Raw genomic sequence first — 18,685 nt, 5'->3', positions numbered from 1 at the left:
AATCAACAATGGATATTAGGCCTCTCTGGGAGCCCTTTTGGCTAAAGGGCAGGGTAAAAATTCCTCAAATAAATACCTGTAGGGCAATGAAAAGTGTGAATAATTCTTTCATAGCAGTAATTTTGCCAGGTGGGCAAAATGCTAACTCAGTTATAGTATCCCACAGAAGAGGAATGCTCCTAGAATGTTCAAGCTTGACACTTGGCTATAATAAATATTTTGCCAACATATAATTTGTTGTGAATTTTGGGTCAATCACAGAACTAACACTGATATCACATTCTTTGCACATTGTGAAAGCAACATACTCCTTCTGCAAATGGAGATCAGATCCAATGATAGCTAAAATGACTCAATAGCCATGATAAGCTCCCCCCCCCCACCTAACAACTATTAAAAGGCTTTTGGGGTGTGATAATATTTTCATTTAAGCATCACACAACATTCAGGAATAACATCCTCGGCAGTTGAATATGAGTGGCAGAATTAGCATATTTTTAAAATTTCCTTCTCCTTTCCTCTTGCATTTCAAAATTCACTTCTGCTCCCCCCACCCTTTGAAACTGAATGACTTTAAGTTCAGTTAAGCCATGAAAGTGAAAACAACATGTTATCAATGTGCTTCTCATTTCTTATTCCATATTGTCAGACTGGCAGGTTTTGGGTGACTGGTCTATAATTATAATACATCACAATCACTAAATTATACAGGATCAATTCTCATGAGATCCTTTCAATTCAACTTTAGATAGTTGTTCTGCCTGTCAGATGTGAAGGTATATGCACGAATTTTTTCACCACATTTCACTTCAAAATGCATGCAAACTGACTTCCGGCGGCCGACGCCATTGCGGGTGGTCGTAGGCTGCTTCGGCTGCGAAGCACCCAGTCCATCCCGGGGGTTAGGAGCCCTGCAGCCGCATAGCGGGGCTCCGGTTGGGGTGCGGGAAGAGCGTCCCGCACCCTGGGCTCCCCGGCTGTGCCCGTTGTGGCTCCGAACCCTTCCCCCGCTCCCCCTGTAAAGGGGGAGTGGGGGTGAAGGGACGACGGAGCCGGGCTATAGGGGACATGCCCCAACCGGGATGTAAATGCGGCGACAAAGCCTGTGATGAGCGTCTAAGTTCTACCTGTCCTTAACGAGCTGATAAGAACCCAGAGGCTGTGAGTATTTGATTGACTCTTTGTATTTCTGGAACGATCTGGGGGAAAGAAGAAAGGCAGCCCGCCTCCCTCCCTTCGGGAGATCCAAGAAATTAACTCTTTAAGTGACTGCTGCTACAACAATCGATAGAAAGTATCTGGAATTTGAAAACTGAGACTGTTGAGATTTCCCTTCGGGGGTTAACTGGGGGAAAAATATCTCCATTTGAAGTTTTGGTCTTTATACTCCGGCCTCGGAGAAATGGCGACGACTGGGACTGTCGTGGGAAAAAGTTGAAACAAAGGAAGGAAGAGACAGGAACTGAAACTTGATACTCACCCTCCCTTCTAAAATGCTGGACTTTGTGCTCGCACTGGTACTGAACTCTGGTTTAAAGGATGAGGAAATGCTCACTGTCTTGAAGCTGGAACTGCTTAATCGGAAACTACAAGTTTTGAGTGGAATTTTAAACAAAAAGGACTTACTTTCCACAGGAGGCTTTTCAAAAGTTTTACACAATGGAATCCAACCTTGGCAAAGAGCTGGGAGGGGCGCTTGAAGGATAGTTTGAAATGGCTGGGCAACTCCGGGAAAAGGGACCGATTTCTGGGGGTGGCAGCCCTGGAACGGGAAAATTTACAATATCCAGACCCCGAGGTGGCAGCTCGGGGGCAAGGGACATGGAATTAAGATTTCTACAAGAAGAAGAAGAAAAAGAAACTGAGGAGCCCAGAATGGAAGTGATGAATACCCAGAAGCTCGATGCAAGGTTGGTTGTGAATGTTGCCTGGATCTGTGGACACTCAGAAGAAGACAATTGGAGATTTGGTTCTGGTGAAAGACAGGAAAAGACAATGGACAGAGGGGGAGTGGGTTGAAGTATTAAATGTATAATCCAAATGGTCTGCCATGGTATCCGAGATCGGAGTGTGAAGTCTGTTAATTGTAAGTTTATGTTAAATAAGTAAGGAGATATTGAATCTTAAGTCAAAAGCAGCATGATAAAGGATAGAAGAAATAAGTTTAGCTATAAGAATATTTGGTTATGATTTAGGTCGGGGGTCAGCAACCTGCGGCTCCGGAGCCGCATGCGGCTCTCTGACAGGTCTCCCGCGGCTCCGGCATGCCCCCTTTCAATGCCCTTTCAATAATAATTAAATGGTTATCGGCAAAAAAAGGGCCAAAAAAACCATGAATAATCCGCATCAACGTTGAACAGCTGGGCGGTCTTTCTCAGCCCTCTCGGGGTTCCCGAGGACAGACCCAAGATTGATGTCCACCTTGACCACTCCCAGAGAGAGGAAGCGACTTCTTCACACCAATAAGCGTGTGGGGAGGGCTGAGCTTTTACCACCTCGGCGTGCCGATTGGCAGGACAGATTGCCTGCCTTGGCGCATAGGCTCGGAGCTGGGGCCTTACCGCCGAGGTAGCCACTGAGGATGAAGGCGGGAGGCGGGCACGGGAGAGCGATGCTTCGTCCGGCCAATGAGCCGCTGGGATGCCTGTTCCTGTTTGAGGGGAACATGCCAATGAGGGTGGCGTTAGGGCGGGGAGAAGGAGCTGGGCTTTGTGAGTTATCGAGAGAGAGAGAGAGAAAAGAGTCGGGATAATAAAGGCGGCGGGAGGTGGCGGCGGCGATTGGAGCGGCCCCTGTCGGGCGGAATCCTTTTCAAAGCAGCCGCGCGGAGGGCAGAGCAGGCGGGCCAGGCGTCGCCGTGACGGGAGGGCGGTGATGGTCGCCGACAGGATGAAGTAGAGCTGCTTTGGGTGGGGGCGGCGAAAACGTCCGGGCTGCTTCTGAAACCTCCGCCAACTGGTGCTTCGCCAGCGCTCGCTGCGGGCGGTGTACATGCTCAAGACGGCCCCAAGGGCGGCTCGGGGGCCCGGAGCCCCGAGGCCGGCGCGCTGCAGTGCCTGGCGTGATCCCCCCCCAAAAACCTGTTTTTTGCTTTTTGGCTTTTTGCCTTGCTCTCCCACCCCCCTCTCTTTTTCTTCCTCCCCTCCTTTTTTAATCCAAGGGGAGAAATCCCATTTTTAAAACAAACAAACAAACGAAAAACAAACAAACACCCCCCCACAGCTGCTGCAGCCACTCTATTTGAATTTTTATTATTACCCTTTTCTCCCTCTATCCCCCCTTTTTCTTTTCTCTTCCCCTTTTGTTTTTGTTTTCAAAAAAAAGGAAAAAGAAGAAAAAGATTTTCCCCCTTTATTTTTATTTTTTAAACTACTACATATTTTTAATAGATATTCTCCCCACCCCACCCCACCCCCAATTTATATTTTTCCACCCCACTTTTCCATTCCCACCCCCCCTTTTTCTTTATTAGTTCGTTTGCCAACCTATCTTAGAGGGGGAAGCCCTCTCTCCCACCCACCACACCCCCCCAAAACAACTTTGAGCTGAACCCCAAAAAACGGGGGTAGATCACTGCTGAAAGTAGATCACAGTTTCTTGGGAGTTGGCCACCCCTGGTATAAGACATGTAACTAGAATAAAACTTTTTAAAAAACCAAGCAAATAATTGTAATAACTACTGTAATAAAGCACTGCTATAATTATATATAATTTCCCTAAAATTTTGGTTTCATTCGCCTTTCCGTGCTGAAATGTCACAACCTGAACGACCATGGCTTGCCCCCCCCCCCTAGTTTTGATCCTGGGTACGCCCCTGAGTCAATGCAAAAAAGTAATAACTTATTCTTGTTGTTTTTACTAATTATACTTTGCATTGGCTCCTATACGTTATTTATTATTATTGCATTAAGGTAAGAAACAATATATGCAGCGTTATATTTGTTTTAAATGTTGCAATGGTTTTGCGGCTCCCAGTTGTTTTTTCCCCCTTTGGAAACGGGTCCAAGTGGCTCTTTGTGTCTTAAAGGTTGCAGACCCCTGATTTAGGTTATAATGGAAAGATTAAGACAATTGTGTTCTTTTTTTTTATAAGTAAAGTTAAATTTTTTTATAGAGAAAAGTTGTTAAGGAAATAGTATATTGATTTAAAACCGAAGGTGAATAGGCGGGGGAAGTCAAACGTCAAGATTCAGAACTAGAAATTTTTTTTTTGCAAGGTATATAAATAAGAAGAAGAATCCTGACATTATGTGTATTTGTATTTGTTTTTGTATTTGTAGGTGTGGGGTTGGGTTTGTGTTATATTATGAAAATGCTAATAAATTCTGTTTAAAAAAAAATGCATGCAAACTACTTCCTTGTGAAGTTTTAAGAACTGAGATATAAGACAGCATAGACTAGCTTACATCCATATTTTCCAGTTTTACTGATTCTTAAGCTTTCTTGTACTCAGTACTACTCTTCTAGTTTTCTTCCTTTCTGCAGACAAGAAGCTTCTGAATCAACACATTTTGCATGCCAGTGCAGCTGTAATGTCTGCTCTACCCAAAGGAATGAATATGCAAGGTGAGGAGAAACAGAAGCCATTGCTGGACAACAGGCATGTATTTTGCACATTCTCCATGCCATTAAGATGTAGCAACCATAGCGTAAAAAAAATCAGCCTTGAACAGTTATGTCCTGCCTGACAAAGATTTCACAAACATAGAGTATATCCCAAGACCATGTGTTCGGTAGAGGTGTCCTAGAGTGAAGAAGGAGTCAAGTTTTAATTGGGTGTGCATTACTGTTTGCGGTGGGAAAAGGTTTCTGGCATTTTTCTGCATTATTCTTGTTGTGGTTTTACAGATTACTGAAAAGCATGCCTAAAGCTTTAGAATCACTATTTTATAATTCCCCCCCCCCAAAAAAAAACTGCTTCCCTGATGCAGCCCCATGATTACTCAAAACAAGATCCAGAGGGGGAAATGGTGTTCAATTAGGTGGGAAGAAAACTGAAGAGAATAAAAGGAGCAGAGCCAGCAAATTGCTTGAGATAACAATCTTTCCTTTCTATAACTAAGAGGATTAGCTGAACTTTCCATGTGGCACCAAAGTAGACAATAAGCAACAGTGACTTTCCCTCCTGCTGGCATTTGTACACTCAGAAGTCTCATTTTCTTAATGATACACCCTCTCAGCACTTGCTGACTCTGGAAAACTTGGGAATAAACATTATTGGTTACCTTTCCTTCCTTTCCCCCACTCCCACCCCTTTCTTGTAGATTTATGAGTAAAATGGAAAAGAACAGAGAAAACCATAGACCAAGCAGCAGGCATTGTTTGTCCTTTTCAGGAAAATGCTCCATTTTGATATTGAAGAAGAGAGTGGTGGTTCTGTTAAGGGTTGTTTGCTGTCCACTGTTTCACTAATCTGCTCAGATTGCACTCCTATGGTTACTTACAGCCAGGCCAGCCTTCAAATGGATGAAGCTTTATCTGCAACGGAGAAAAAGGGAACACCATGAAGGAAGCTTTAGCATCAGATTCCAGCTGAAAGTCTATTAGTAATGCACACAGTTATAGTTCCTGACATATCCTTTGATCATAGAGGACACCAAGTGCAGTTCCGGACGTTTTTGCTATCTTTGGGTAGGATTTAATCACAAGCAAATTCAGGTTGCACAATGAAAGCGGATTAGTGCTCTTGAACAACAAGCCCACCAAAACAGGACTTTGTGCAGTTAGGAAAGAGACTGGGAACTGCACCGGAAAGTGTAGAATAACTATTACTTGTCACATTGTCATGTAATATCCCCACAGACAAATTGGAATGAATGCTCAATGAAAAGCATAGGTGCCAACTCCCTGGGGCCCTGGGTACCCAAGCACCCAGAAAATTCCACAATAAGGGGCTGGGCACCCACAAATTTTTGTGCCTGGGCCATGCATGTTGCATGGCACCCACAGCCCCAGGCACCCATGGAGCTAGCACTCCTGATGAAAAGCCAGTGTCTAACCTCCCTGCAAACATTGTGCAAACAAATGTTCAATAAACAGGTTGTCTGGAAGCCACTCGCTCAGGCTAAATTTAAACAGAACTTTAAACCTGGCTGGACCTTTGTTTCAGACAGCAAGGAAAATGTTGCGGCTGAGAGACCTAATTTATTTGACTGAGAAAAATGAAAGAAATGAAAACGGCAGAAAGCAGAAAGAATAAATGTAAGTGTATGCTTGTGTGACTTTAACAAAACAGATACAAGCTTTCTGCCAAGTTTCACAGCCTATCCATAGAAGAACAAACATATATAATAACTGCTTACCAGGATCGGGCCAAAGGCCCACCTAGGTCTGTCATGCAGAGCAGCCCACCGAAGAAGAAGAAGAAGAAGAAGAAGAAGAAGAAGAAGAAGAAGAAGAGTTTGGATTTGATATCCCACTTTATCACTATCCGAAGGAGTCTCAAAGCGGCTAACATTCTCCTTTCCCTTCCTCCCCCACAACAAACACTCTGTGAGGTGAGTGGGGCTGAGAGACTTCAAAGAAGTGTGACTAGCCCAAGGTCACCCAGCAGCTGCATGTGGAGGAGCAGAGACGCGAACCCGGTTCACCAGACTACGAGTCTACCGCTCTTAACCACTACACCACACTGAGACAAGTTAAGGCAACCACCTCAGGTAGCAGGTTCCTTAGGGCAGTGGATTCCAATGTCAATCCTTCTAACCCCCCCCCCCCTTCCTAATGTAGGTTTTCCCTGACCCCTTCTTCCCTGCCAGGGAGGAGGATGCCATTTTGGGGTCCATCTCAGGTGCCAAAATGTCAATAGGCTCCCAGGAAGCTCACAAACATGGCATGATGAACAGTTGCTTGTTTTTCTAATGATATGGTAATGAGGATTTCTCCTACTGAACAGATTCCTTTGCCCTCCTGTGCATTTGTCTAATCATTCTAAAGAGTCAACAGGGATAGGAGTTTCTATCACAGATGGTTGGAATGAATTTCACAAGCTGGGGAAGCCATTGTATGAAGAAGTATGTCCCTGTATTTGGTCCGTATTTACCCCCGAGCCTGATTAAATGTATCACCCAGAGGTCCAAATATTCTGAAAGAAAGCAATTTCTCTGTCTTTATTCTCTCTAGATTGCTGATAATTTTGCAAATGTGTCCCCTAATTCTCCTCTTACTATCCCTCCCCCTGCAAATTAAAAAATAAATAAATGGTGTGTTTAAGTGGGTAGGCGGTATAGTAAAAAGATGCAGGGCAGGAAGAGGAGGTTTACAGTAAGGTTCTCCCTGTCTCTCCTATCCATCCCATTTTCTGTTCAGTCTCTATGCTGTCTCCTCCATGTTTTATTTATAGCTTTTACTACCATTTATTAAACATACAAAAAAAAAGTTCTTTGAATATTTGCATGTAGAAAACACAGGAAGAGTGCAATCCTACACTTGTCTACTTAGAAATAAGTCTCAAGGAGTTCCATGGGACTTACTCTCATGCACTGCATATTTCATTTAGAAAGGTATTCCTGTTGCTGGATTTGCTTGGCTTTCTTGGCCAAAGTGTTTGAGATTTATTATTCTTTTATTTATGCAAAAGACACTAGATTGATAGATTGATATATCTAGCCCCTTATGATGAAATCCAACGCTTGTTGACTTACAAGCACGTCCAACTGTGTTCAGTGGAGCTAAATGTGTTTACAGTTGCAGCCGTAACCTGTGTGGTTTCCTTTGATATAACAAATGTTTGTGTAGTTGGGCAGAAGGGAGAAAAAGGTCTGTAACAGAAGCGTCCCTCCAAAGGTCTGCAGAATAAAGGGCATGACAAAAGTAAGCATTTTGAGACAAAAGGATAAGGTGGTCTTGTAACTCAAAAGCAAGTGATGTCCAGCTCTAGGGTGAGCGATGGCTTTGTGCCCATCCTCTTTTAAAGAGACATGAAATGGGACTGGAATGGAACAGAGTAGGCTTTGAACAATACCCAGAGCCACTCCAAGAGTTGAGGCGAAAGGGTGAAGGATACCGTATCCAATTGAAATTACAGAGGAATTTGAGATAGGAAGAATGTAATTACCCAATTGGAATCTAAACTGTGAAATTAAAAAGAAATATTCAAGGATGAAGGGGCAAAGAGAATCCTTAATCTCCACCCAGGGTAGGCTGTGTGCCAGAGAAGCAAAGAACCTGAACTGGAATAAAAGTGGAGAAAGAGGATAAAGGGAGATTTCAAAGGCACCCCAAATCCAGCTGTGTATTTGTTTCACAATCCACTCCTGTTTCAGGAAAGTGATTTTTGTGTCAGTTCTAAAAGAGTTTTGTTAACAGGTGAAGATAAAACCAAAACATTAGTAGGAGCTCAAAGCATCAGAGCCCACACGAAATGCAGAGGCCCATGTTGCTTGTATTAATATCTGGTGAGTTTTCTTCTTGCTAATTCTGGTCACTTTGTCGTGAAGCAAATGCTGTTGCTTAAAGCCCTTGCATGTGTGTATAGCGAGCCAAGCAGAATTCAGTTAATTTAACAATTGCTCTCCCCCACGCTGCTTCTTCCTTTCTCTAATCAGGGCCAATCTAGGTGCATGGGCCTCCACAGAAATGATGGGGAAGGAATAGGTCTGTGATTCGTAACTACAGGATGTTGACGTGACTATTTGCAGTCACATGGCAAACTATATCACTTTTAGTTTGACCCTCAGATAATAATTCTGTAGTGCAAACGACATTTGGGCTTCGTGAACAAGGTTTGGAGATAGGCTGCAAAGAAATGCACTATACCTTTTATAGTGCTCAACTGATATGTGCAGGAAATAATGTGACTTACAAATAGAAAACATGGTTTAAAATCAGTATTTGGGGTGATTTATATTGTTCTAAATCTATCTATCATAGAGAGAAATATGTGCATCCTATTTTCTGCTATTCTAACAGCAGAATGCTAATTATAACGTATTAGGATGACAAGAACAAAATGTCAGCGTCGTAAGATTCCCTGACAGTTGGGGGAGCTGCCAAGTGGGAGACCAAATGTGAAGACTGTAGGAAGTGTGATAACAGAGACGAGGGGAGGGGGTGTTGGTAAGAAAGGAAGAAATTGGTAAGAAGTGGCTCTCAACTGAAACTACAGCAAACAAGGCAAGGACTGCTGAGAAAACTTAGTTGCCATGGGATAAGCAGAGAGGTCCTCTTATGGACTGGCAACTGGTTAATGAAAGCAAAGAGGAGCAATCAATGGACAGTTCTCCCAGCTGAGTGATGTAAACAGTAGGGCTCAAACAGTGGGGCTCTGGTAGGGCTCAAACTCACATCTTCCTGCTTCCCAGCCCTATGCCCTAATGCATATTGCTGCTGCCTATGTGTAGCTGTGGTTCTCCTTGTGTTTTCTTGAATCCTGTTTTTCCCTGCTTGGCAAAAGTGTCCTTCCCTCCCTCAGAGGATGATGCAATCTAGTGCGAGGGGACGGGACGACTGCCCACCTGCCTACACCTGTTGCCTTATAAGTGACAGACTTGGCTGAGCCAAAAGGGCTTTGCAAGACCATGGACTGAACTAACACTGTACTGAATTCAATCCAAGCACGCCAGCTGTGCTGATTTATGAACTGGGATGCCCATCTAATTTCTTGCTTTTTTTTACTGTATGTCAGTCAAGTATTGCCTGCAGTATAGAAGAAGAGAATATATATTTGATGCAAGGCTCCCTGGAGCTTTGTACTGTCCAAGAGGATAGGTACACTATGATGAGTATCTTTAGAGAAGAAACAATTTATTTCCTGTAAGAGTTTTTCTCTAAAGATATAATAGGCCACTATTCATGCTATCATCTCCACACAGTATTCAGTATTATTTTACATTCCTATTCATAGGGGATTAATTTCATATTGTACTTGGGGAGAACTTGTCTTGCACATATTGTTATGGTCTTGTGTTCTGTGTTTTATAGGCCAACATTATCGGAAAGATGCTGCTTTCTGAAGAGCTTTTTTCTGGTTGGCAATTGTATTTCAAGATGTATTTAAAATATGAAAAAAATGTTTCCATACAGACATTTACAACCAGTGTACTGTAGTGGCTGCAGGAATGCCCTTACAGGTTGGAAGCCCAAAATCTTTTCACATATATAAAGATTCCTAAATGGTCCCGCACAAGCTACTGTCAATCAACTTTGCAGGGCTTTTCAGAGGCTAATATGCTGCTCTGACCTCATTGGAAGAATGGTAGGATACAAATAACAAGTGGTACCTGAAACAAAATATGCAATGTGGGGAACTCCTGTTTCAGATGCTGGGCAGCGAGACATGCTCTTTACCAGGATTCTGCATTCCATTTCAGTTCTCTGTATTGTTTTGTTTTTTCCCTCCCAACACATGCTTTCTGCAGCCACCAAAATACAGTATGCTCAATCCTCATTGGCCTGTTATGAATTCCCCACTACACCTTTTAAGCCCCACCCCAATAAACTTTATTTATTTATGTATGCAATCTTGAGATTCCCTAAAACCTGACGATGCCTCCTCCTTCTGTGTGGATGGTGCTGTTTAGTCAATTATATAATCTGCACTTGGAGTCAGTTATTACTGTACAGGCTTTTTCTTCTCTGGCGTAAAACAGTGATAAATGGATTGGAGTGGCTGACCTTACTCTATTCTGTAGAAACAATGCAGTAACTAATCTCTCCACCTTCACATAGTATCGCATAAACCTCTGCATTCCCCCAAAGCACGTACAAAAATAAACAGGGTGGAAATGCAGTAGCTACACAAGGAAGGAAATGGCATGAGTGAATGCCACACAAATGTAAATATAGGGGTGCCTAAGCAGGTGGAGGCTGAAATCCTGTACCTATTTACCTATGAGTAAGTTCCACTGAACTTACTTCTGAGTAGATATATACAGTATACATATAGGAGTGCACTGTGATTTTTGTCACAGCCTAGTGAATTACCTTGAAACCAGTGGTGGTGGGCATATGTGGGCTATTGGTGTTTGCTGCACAGGACTGACATTGGTTTAGAACAAGGTTTCCTGCCACTAGAGACAGCAGGAGTGTTATCAATGCATAATGCATTCTGCATTTATAATTTCTAGGAATCTGAGCTAGGCTGTGAACCAGGAAAGTCCACTTTACGGCAGACTCCAGTAAGATACTGTACATACTGAAAGAGGAGTTAAAAGGGAGAATCAGGTGCACAGAGTCTTTAAAGAGATGTCCTGCCTTAGTATTGCACATGTTCAAGCGAACATGAAGAACGTAACAAGAATAGCCACACTGGATTGTATACAAGGCCCATATGCCATAGCATCTTATTTTCCAAAGCGTCCAGCAAGATGCTTCTAGCCATCATGACTAGCAGCCGCACACTTATTCTCCATGAATCTTCTTAATCTAAACTGATGGTCATTTTGTGGCAGCAAAAGCCATAAATTAATTAGGCATTGTGTGAAAAAAGCTGTTTCTTCTGTCAGAATCTACTGCCTATTAACGTAGTTAGAGATGACCCTTACATTCTAGGATTGTGAGGGGGGGGAAAACTTTTTTCTTTGCACTTTCTCTACTCCATATATACTCTTATAAAACTTTGTTGTTTTTGCCCACACTAAAAAAAACCATTGAAGAGAATGCATTCTTCCAATGCCTTGAGCATTTTGATTCATCCTTCCTGAACTTTTTCCAGCTCTATGATACTAGGCAGATAGGACACTGCATAATATTCCAAATGTAACCACACCATAGATATATGTGTTATGGGATTGGCCTCTTATTATTGAGTCCTTTTCTTAAAATATCTTAACATCTGCCTCCTGCTGCACACTAAGGAGGGCAGTGATGGACCTGGGTGCCTCAAATTCCAGTGGCACCCTGTGCAATACTAAAATCTGCCCCCCCCATCTTCCAATGGTGGTGCCTGCTGCAATGCCACAGAAACTCCGCACCCAGTGTGACCGCACAAGATGCACTCCCTTAGAACCGCCTCTAAGGTGGGGGATACACACGCACAATATATAATTTATTAAATTTATATACTGGTCTTCATCTGAGGATCACAGGGACATTTATACAGTGGTACCTTGGTTTAAGAACAGCTTAGTTTATGAACAACTTGGATTAAGAATGCTGCAAACCCGGAAGTAGGTGTTTTGGTTTGTGAACTTTGCCTTGGAATAAGAACATGTTTCGCATCCTGTTGAGTGTGTTCCATTTGTAAATCGAGTCCCCCCCCCCCACTGTTATGGGAAAGCACGCCTTGGTTTAAGAATGCTTTGGTTTAAGAAAGGACTTCCAGAATGGATTAAGTTCGTAAACCAAGGTACCACTGTAGTATAAAAATACATAACAAGCTAAACAACCCCCCTCCCCAGTATAAAAGACCATAGATTGTTTAATTAGCCAAAGGACTGGGTGAAAAGGAATGTTTTCGCTTGGTACCTAAATATACCGGTATGTAATGAAGGCCTCAGGCAAGCCTCCCCACAAGCAGGGAGCCACTGCAGAAAATACCTGTTCTTGTGCTGCCACTCTCCTTCTTGTGTTGCTCTTCTCCTTCCCAAGTTGCCTCTGTCCGCCAAGTGTGTGGACTTACTTACTCTTTAGGCAGCAGAGCCAAGAGCAACTCTTGGATTTCTCCATATGATATCATTAAATATGATCCTTCTGTGGGAGAAAACTAAGGGGCAGAGGGCAGGGAGGTTCTTTTGTTTTCCAGACATAGCTCCTAGTTTATATATATTTTTAATCCTTGGATATCTCCCATTACACGGGTAACAGTGACAGCTGTACACAGGAGGCAATGTAGACAAGCAATGCTTTACCACTGCCATGATTTCACATCATCAGTCCCTCTCAAACAAAGACACGTAGGCTTGAAAACCAACTCTTCATGCAGGGAAAATGCTACATTTTACTTTATTTTCAAAGAATTGTCCTGCCTGCAAATGCTTCCTTGATTAGATAGGAAGAAATAAACTGTCCAGGATTACTATTCCTCTCTTGCAGATTTTGTGTGCACGAAAACTGAAAGTGGTCTGTAAATTGAAAACCCGCTATTATCTCCACATTTTAAATGTGCATTGAGGCTTACAACATGCCTATGACATGGTTCAACGTGTATTTATTTTGCCCTCCACTTTAGTAAAAAAAAAAAAGAGGTCCTGAGAGTGGCTTACAAAGATCATTAGTAAGACTGACCATGCTCTCCTGTTTACAATACTAAAAATTATTGTCAAACAAGGGGAAAGGGGTGAGAGAAGCAAGCTCAGACACCAGTTCTTAAAAGTTACAGTTCCTATTTAATGACAAGCTAAAATGGATCAGTCCAGATAGCCTGATGCTAGTTGAAGGATGCGGCAGCTGGTCTCTCAGCAGAGGTGATGGCAGGATAGCCCTGCTTCACTCCTCTCCTTCTGCTCTACAGCCTGAAGGGCATATTGCCGATGCAGCTGTGGCTGTGGCAAGTTAAAGGCTATAGGGGCTACCAAACAATGTAGTCCAGCACTGTTATCCACATAGTGTGGATCTGTGTGTAGCTGCTGTGGAGAATGGTACTGAGTCTGAGAGGTAGCACTTTACAACAACCCTATTATTATTATTTTTTAAGTCTGAGGCAGAGTCAAGAGACTCAGTTTAGCTTTGCTATCTCTTCTATGGTGTCTACAAGGACTACTAAACTACTGATGCATCCAGATCATAATCGGAGGACTTCCTCTGTATTCCAATCACTTTTCAACACCTCTCCTCCCTCAAAACCCCAGGACAATGAGCCTTTGCACTGTTAATGGAGAAAGCTAGCAAATTGTATCCCAGATAGTTTCTGTTGGCAAAACTTGTTGCATTGTTGCAAGAAAGTGTCAAAATTGTATCCCCTTGTACTTGACGGTGCTGATGGACCTCTGAAAATCACATAAAATCAATGCCATAACCAATTCTCCCATTTCAATGACATTTTGCTTCAAAAGGAAAGGCAGTCTTGGACATCGCCTTCCTCCATAATGCTCCAAGCGAGGTCACGTACTCAACTTGGATATACCCCCTCTATAATCCTTGGGATATACAGTCAATTACAGAGCACCCCTCCCTTGAGGGGAACAATGAACATCCGTTGCTGGGTTTCCTGAGGCCAGGTGCTCCCACAGCCCATCCTCGGGGAGGCCAAAAGGCAAAGATATGCATAGGTAAAGGCAAAGGGACCCCTGGCCATTAGGTCCAGTCGCAGATGACAACTCTGGGGTTGCGGTGCTCATCTCACTTTATTGGCCGAGGGAGCCAGCGTACAGCTTCCGGGTCATGTGGCCAGCATGACTAAGCTGCTACTGGTGAACCAGAGCAGCACACGGAAATGCCGTTTACCTTCCCGCTGGAGTGGTACATATTTATCTAACTTGCACTTTGATGTGCTTTCGAACTGCTAGGTTGGCAGGAAAAGATATGCATAGATAGTTTTATTGTTCTTTAGCTGGTGGGTACTTAAGGTGTTATGTATCACCAATAACATCTTTTGTCCTTTAGAGGAGAAATTGAGAATTGCAGAACTTTAAATACCCGTCATCATGCTTGGCCTCACTCAATTTTGTTTATAACACTCTTCCATTTTCTTCTAGTTGGGAGGGTGGGGGGTTGGGAGGGGCCTCACAAGTGATGAAGAGAGCCTAGGGCCTCTCTTCATCTAAATCTGACCCTGATTGGTATTTATAGGATACTTGCTGTTTGTTTTATTTATTTTTTTAAATTAAAAACAGCCTTTTGGATAAATAAAAATATTTATTTATTTTGGATCTTTATTTATCTTTATTTATTATTCATTAAAGGCATTTTCACCCTTTCAGCCAAAAGGCTCTGAAAGTGGCTTACAGATCAATTACTCTAACAATCAACACAGTTCCTGACCTCAAGAATATAATCTAAAATACATGACACAAAAGGAAAGCAAGATGGAGGGAGGAGGAAAAAACAAAACTCGAAAGCCAGTTCACAAATACATGGTCCTAACAACCAGCTCAACTGGTGTGAAAACTATTCACTGCAAGGAGACAAAGGAAGCCAGTCTCTCAGTAGAATCCATTTTTTGTGGTCAGAAAAGTGGGGTGTTTCATTCTGCTCTGTTATTTGCACGCATGCGTTTCTGTTTTCCATTGAATTTGTAAAATTGTTGCGGGAGGGGGGAATCTTATATAATAAAATCGTATTTCAAAAAATTCCATTCTGGAAATAGTTTAATAACTATAATATTTTTTAAACATATACGCACTCTTATGTGGACGTAAACTCTGCTCAATGCACCGGGACTTACTTCCGAGAAAACGTGCATGGAAATAAAACACACAGAGGATTGGGCTGCAAGTGTTGGAATTGTAAAACGGGGCAGGCGCGCAGGACAACGTCAGTCTTCACCATCTGCTCCCGGGAGGCGGAAGAGGGAGCAAAGTGCGAATAATGATCATAATAAATCCCTTAGCTCAGATTTCCCCGCAGGTGAGCGCTCAGTTCGTGGGATGCGGGCGAGCGCAGACTACTAAGGGGAGGCGGCGCTGCTTAACATGCGCGGTGCGCGCTTTTCCTGTGGATAATAACAAGCCTTTTGGAGATGCCCCTCAAGCGCGCAGCCTGCTAGCTAGCCCCTGTCACCACGAAGGCTGCTTTCACCCGCTCGGGTCCCAGAGCGGGAAAAAGCGGCAGCAACAGCAGCGCCCGCACCCGAGTCGCTCCCTCCTCCCTGCACATATAGCGGGCGCCTGTCAGCGAAGCGAGGGGAGGAGGCGCTCATGCGCACGGGCCGCGTAAAGGCTGCGAGGCAGAGGGAGGGGAGCCGCCGATGCCGCGCGTGCGCAGACGGCGCCGGCCGTGGGGAGGGGGCCCCTGCCGAGGAGGCAAACGAGCAAGGGAGGGTTTATCGGGCGGCCGATTTTGATTAAAATATTCAAAATGGCGGACGGAGGAGCAGCGAGTCAAGATGAGAGTTCGGCGGCGGCGGTGGCGGCAGGTAATCATTACTGCATTTTACATATTCATATTCATACTCGCACACGCGGGCGCCCCCCCCCTCCGCCGCCCGCCTTCCCCGCTTAGCATAATTTATTAGTACTCAGGATTATTATAATTAACGGCACAGGAGGGAGCTGGGGGGTAGCCGCCGTGCGGGGGAAAAGCGAGAGGCGCACGGAGGGACACGCGGGCACCGGGGGACGGGGGGCAACGGGCAGGGTCCCCCCACCACCACCCTCGTCCTGAGGAGCCCTGCTCGGGCAGCTAGGCCGGGCACCGCCGCCGCTACCACGAAGCCGCTTTACATATTCATATAGACTGTATAATAGGGGTAGCGGCGGAAAAGCGAGTGGGGGGGGGGTCGCCGTCATAATGACCGGGGAGTAGAGGGAGGGGGGTGTCGGCGGTTGGGAAGAAGGGACGGAGCGGCGGGCGCGCAGCACCTTCCCCCTCAGGCTCCTCACCGGTCCCCGGGTGCAACCGCACCCCCCGGCCCCTCTGGTGTCGCATTGGACGGGGAGGGAGGGGGGGGCGGAGGAGGGAGAAGTCGTGCATTTATTCATTTTTATTTTCTTAGCGCCTTGGCTCCCGCCCTGCAACGCCCCCCCCCCTCCGTCCCTTTCCCGAGGCAGCCCTGTTTCCCCCAGAGGCCGAGGCCTGCGCGCCAAACAAGGGGTGTTTGGGGTTACTCTCGGGGTAGGGCTGCCTGGCCTAAGGGGAGGGAGGGTGGCGGCAGTGGGGGCTTGCTCCTTCCGTGTGTGTGTAAGAAAGAAAGAAAGAGTGCGCGTGCAAATTGGGGTGTGTGTGCCCCCTACAGGAAATCTATAAGGGGCGGCTTGTCTCTCCCCCCCCCCCCACCCGGAGGTGTCTGGGGCTGCCCTGACAAATCTTCGCCTGCCCTTCTGCGAGGTGGAGGGAGCCCTTGGAGGCTTCTTTGAATGGCTTGCACCGGATCGTATCGGCGGGGGTGAGGTGGGGGGGGGGAGTGCGGCGGCAGAGGAGGAGGGAGACGACACTTGACAATGCCTTGTCTCCCGTCTTATTATTATTATTATTATTATTATTATTATTAGGTGGCCGGGTCAGGGTTCCGGGGTGGCCGGCTGGCCGCTAGCGGACTGTGGCTGCTTTCTAATTCTCCCTCCCTCCTCCTCCTCCCCCAACCCCGTCTCTGGTCTCCTTCTCTCTCTCATTTGAATAATGTCTAATTCGGGGAGGTTTATATTATTGAAATGGCCGCCCGGCTTTCCCCGCCTCTCATGTTTAGTAATTCAGGCCTTTAATAACAGCCACTCAGAGCCCAATGCCGTGTTTATATTTTACATTCGCCCCATGTGCTTTTGTGGTTCAATATGATTCTTCTTTCTCGCTCTCTGGCTTTTTTACATTTTCTTGGCAAGGAGCAGGGCCTTGAGATCAAACCCAGGCTGTATGGAGGGGAGGGAGGAAAGCTAGGCCCGGACTCCTTTGGCAGGCGCTTAGGCCTCACTCTCTGCTGCTTGATTTATTTACTAATAACCAAAATGCCCCCTCTCAGCCCTGACAGCAAAAACAAAACCCTCCTGGGGCATGAGCAGCATCAGATCTCCACACAGCTCCCCCCTCCCCTCATGCCTCAAATATAAGGGGCTTATTTTTAATTTATAGCAACAGGACTTTTCTAAGCTGCTCCTTATAGAGCAGTGGAGGGGGGGGTTCTTCTCCCTTTGTCCTGATTGACTTTTTCATGTAGAAAAGAACAGTTTCTCACTTAGTTTGAGGGACTGTGAAAACTGCATTTCCCTGAAATTAGCAATTCAGTTACTTGTATTAAATATAGTATGTATAGTCAAGCATTGATAGAACAGGTGACAATCTAGGTGTTATTAGAAATAACATCCATTTTGATATTTAGGATCTGAATGATGTGGACAGAATATATTTGGTATATAACTCTGTTCTCTCCTTTAAAGCTAGTAGATGTGTATTAAAGCAAAAATTATTATGAGTGGTGAAAAAAGAGTGATTGAAAAAGGTTGAATGTTCCCTATACTTCATGAAATTAGGAACACTGTTTTAATTAAAACAAACATTTCAATTTGGCACAATGCCTAGTAAGTTACAGTAGCTCTCTCCCTAATTATTTTAAAGGTGGTATCTATTAATATAGTGCTAGCACACTTGACAGATTTATGTAGGCCTCATTAGTGACCATTCTCTTCAATCTGTGCAGAAAAATAACTTGACAGCAGGATATTTTACAGTATCTATGTCTGATTAATATTGAACAGTCCTTGAAGCATGACTATGAGCTGCATATACAGGAACAGTTTGTATTTTTGTAAATTTCATGATGTTTTTATTTTATTTTAAAGTAATTGGTCTTCTGCCCTTTTCCATCCTTACAAGGTTTTCCCTTTCATGGTGCTGGCCAGACAAAAATGTAATATGATTTTATGCCTTAGAAGCATATGTTTCTGCACCTATTTCAAAAGATGTAGTCCAGCTGATGATGTCACTAGCCAGAGGACAAGGTGCAGTTAATTTGATTTATTGACCTGGAGCTAGGTGTAGTGGTGAAGCCTTCTCATAGGGAAACCATTTATCTGAAGACAATTTCCTTTCTAGCTACAATTCAGCCACTGCTGTGGCCATAGATATTTTATCCTGAATGATAAAATATATATATCGCATCTTACAAAAAAATTTTTATTGCAGCTGACAATTTAATAATTTTTAAAGGATGTTTTGCTAA

Source organism: Lacerta agilis, chromosome 4 (genome assembly GCF_009819535.1).
Source record: "Lacerta agilis isolate rLacAgi1 chromosome 4, rLacAgi1.pri, whole genome shotgun sequence".
Classification (NCBI taxonomy): domain Eukaryota; kingdom Metazoa; phylum Chordata; class Lepidosauria; order Squamata; family Lacertidae; genus Lacerta; species Lacerta agilis.
Note: the sequence above shows the minus strand (reverse complement) of the source record.